At 37.4% G+C, this 3240-nt stretch overlaps 1 non-coding gene across 5 annotated transcripts; it reads right to left on the bottom strand.

Annotated features, from left to right (window-relative positions):
• Positions 1-254: 254 nt before the first annotated feature.
• LOC114259554 (protein ROH1D) lies at positions 255-2794 on the bottom strand. Of its 5 annotated transcripts, none has more exons than XR_014360948.1 (2): positions 2574-2794; positions 255-2121 (listed from the first exon to the last, which is right to left on the bottom strand). It is a non-coding gene; the product is annotated as a protein ROH1D (transcript). The 5 variants fall into 5 exon arrangements; XR_014360946.1 differs by having other exon boundaries at positions 255-2204; positions 2574-2780; XR_014360949.1 differs by having other exon boundaries at positions 255-1843; positions 2574-2780.
• Positions 2795-3240: the final 446 nt, after the last annotated feature.

The raw sequence follows: 3240 nt of genomic DNA, 5'->3' as shown, positions 1-3240 counted from the left end.
CACTCCGAAAATCTCATTTATTGTTTGGTAACTTACTATAGAAAAAGTTCCATACGACTACCCCAAAAGTTTATTCACCCATTTAAACACTGTTAGTTAAGGTTTATTCACCCATTTAAACACTGTTAGTTAAGATCCACGCAACTTGTATGGCATTTTCACTGTAACAAGGAGTCCGTATAGAAAAATTGAACTTATCATGCATATCATCCAATGAAGGGCTAAAGTTCAAAATTAACAAGAAAGTTCCAATGTTCAGAGGAAATCTACGGATTTGGACAATAAAAGATTAAAAAAAAAAAAGTGTATATTACTACAAGGAAGGGAAATAAATAAATAAATATGTGAAGCAAACATGAAACACGGGGAGCAAACAAAAGATTAACCAGTATACAAAACCAAAGCAAACCTGACAACAAACCCATAAAACAGGACAATCCAATAAACATTATGTTCTCTACAGATGATATACCAATAAGTACAAAAGTTTACCTGATCAATCTTTTATTGTTGCTGACCATCCCAGGCAAAAGTTGAAATAACGACACGTTCGCAAATTTCTATATTTGATTCTCTGTAGCTTTTATACCAATTCAAATTACCCAGTAGTGTTTCCCTTGTTCAAGAATTCAAGACCTTCGGTTCGGCAACTCATAATCTTACGAAACGCTTCCCTCACTTCACACTCCAATGGATCAAGCCCATTCTTACAAGCATCAAAAGCGAGTGTTAGTTCTTGCACTCCACGTTCCACTTCTTCCTTCTGTTCCTCCGTCAGTGGAAACTGAACTGAATCTACCAAGTCTGTCATGTGACGAATGGATTTCTCGATCTGATAAACCTCCTTCAACAACCCATTACAGTTGTGACGGTCACGCTTCTTAGATTCATCCAAAATCCGATCATGAAGCAAAAGCAACGGAGTACCCCATGAGTATTGGCGTGGGATTGTGAAATGAATCTGAAGGCCTCGATCTTGACAAGGGATTGCAGCAACCAGAGTCCACAAGACAAACATGAGCACAGAACTCATTGCAAAAACTGGGACTGCAAGGCCATTAGTAGCCACGACCTCATTCGCACGTGGAGGGACCAAACTGTTTGCAATAGATTGAAGCTGCTTTGCTGATGACCAAGAATGAGATACGCTCCAAGAGAGAGACCGTGAATGACCTGGCTTATGACGATGGTGATCCTTGCTTGTGTTATTACGCCCAAAAGATCGGTTCCGTTGGGAAAGAACAGATCCAGTTTCCTTCTCATCCAACATTACAAGTGCCAAATCCATCAAAGCTTTCCTCGCTCGACGAAACTGACCTTCTCCAAACATCCTCTGTCGAGAGTCCAAGGCACAGAGAACAATCTCCAAGTTCTTCTGCCACATCCGAATCTTCTCAATTCCATCACGAGTTGCATTACAAATATCAAGGGCCTTAACGCTCTTCTCAAAGAATTCAGAAACAAACCTATCCAAAGGGGGTTTCGAGAGCCGTGCACTGTTTTTGCACAAAATAACCCTAAACTCTTCCTGACAACCAAGGAAAGCATCCAATAACTTCTGTAACCATGTAGCAGAGAGAAATTCATCAGCATTAGCAGCTGAAAGATCACGAAATCGATCAAAGATCTGTTTGTAGAATGCTTCCAGCTCTGAATCCCGAGCAACAGAATCGAGGTTCATTTCCATAGAATGAACCTGATCACTCCTAATATTTAAAATTGAGCGACGAAACGAAGCAAAAGGCATAGAAGAGCCCTGATGATCTGTTGAAGGCATTGTCACAAGACAAAACCTCGTCACAATCACCAAGACAACAACTCAATTCAGGAAATCACCATAAACCTACAGACAATTTAGCCAATTCATGAACTGACACTCAAAGCCTCACGATAAATGAAACCCCCCAGAACCTTCAAGACCAATAAATTATGAAATAAACATGGACCCAGAAATAACTCAACCAAATTTATCAATTGCCCACGATATTGAGGATGAAACGCAATTTCAAAAGCAACTATAATTAAATCAGATTCACCAACGAAAACCAAAAACTCATGAATTCATAGAACCCAACTCAAAATCCTCGTCGCCAAACAATTCCCAAAATCAACAATAACCACCTACAATTCAACCAGATTCATTAGCAACATCCCCAAAATACATGAAGTTTCAAAACCCAGATCAAGAACCCGCGAAAACTCGCCTGCAATTTAACCAAAACCTATCAACAAAACCCAAATATTAAAAAAAATTCAGAACCTAGAATAAGGAATCTTCATGCCCCCGCATATAATTTGGAGAGATTAATCAGCAAAATACCCAAAACCCAGAAAAATTTTCAAACCCAAATACAAGAAATATACAACATCCAGATCAGCAGCAGTAATTTACTATTTCATTGTTTTTGTAAATGGAAAAATAACACAAAAACATCTACATATGCCCAAGAAACTCTGAGAAATTCCAACAAATCATATGAAAAAACCAAATGCAAATGAGATGTTAAGAAAACCCACGAAGAGAAGCAAAAAGAAACGAATATAAAGAATCAAAGAGGCATCAAAGAGGGTACCTTGATAGATTACACATACAGAGGAGCTCCAAAGAAGGGTTTAAATATGTATATACAAATAGATATATAGATAGATATAGATATATAGAAGAGAAACGGAAACCTAGCGAAGGAGCGAGAATCCGCGCCTTTGGTCTGACAAATTCAAAGACTACCCTAAACGAGAAATATATACAAATCTCCAACACAAAAAACAAACAATAAAAAAAAAATTCTCTGCCTCGTTTCTAAAATATATTTTTGAATTTTAAATTCGTATTTTTGTATTTTTATTTATTTTAATTATTTTTTTGATAACCGAATGTTTGGGCCAGCATCCTGGAGTGTCGCACCTCGACTAATCTTAGGGTCTTGAGCTTATCGACCGAGCAAAGACGTAGTGGCCCGCTAGTAGCCAGCTGGGGGTGGAATTCGAACCTGAGACCTAGTGAGGAGCAAACTCCTAGGTCCCTGGTCCCTTACCCTCAACCAACTGGGCTACTCTTGCCGGTTTTTTTTAGATCCACTTAATCTTCATATAAGTAAAAAAAATATAAAGTTTGTATAAATTTAAAATAAAATTCATTTTATATAACAGAATATGAAAGTATGCTGAATTTTTATATTTTTTGTATTTGGTAAAAAAAAAAATTCATAAATGTTATACTTTTTAACCATATTCAGATTA

Source organism: Camellia sinensis, chromosome 2 (assembly GCF_055761805.1).
Source record: "Camellia sinensis isolate YWXY chromosome 2, ASM5576180v1, whole genome shotgun sequence".
NCBI lineage: Eukaryota > Viridiplantae > Streptophyta > Magnoliopsida > Ericales > Theaceae > Camellia > Camellia sinensis.
Note: the sequence above shows the minus strand (reverse complement) of the source record. Positions and strands in the feature narration are given on the sequence as shown.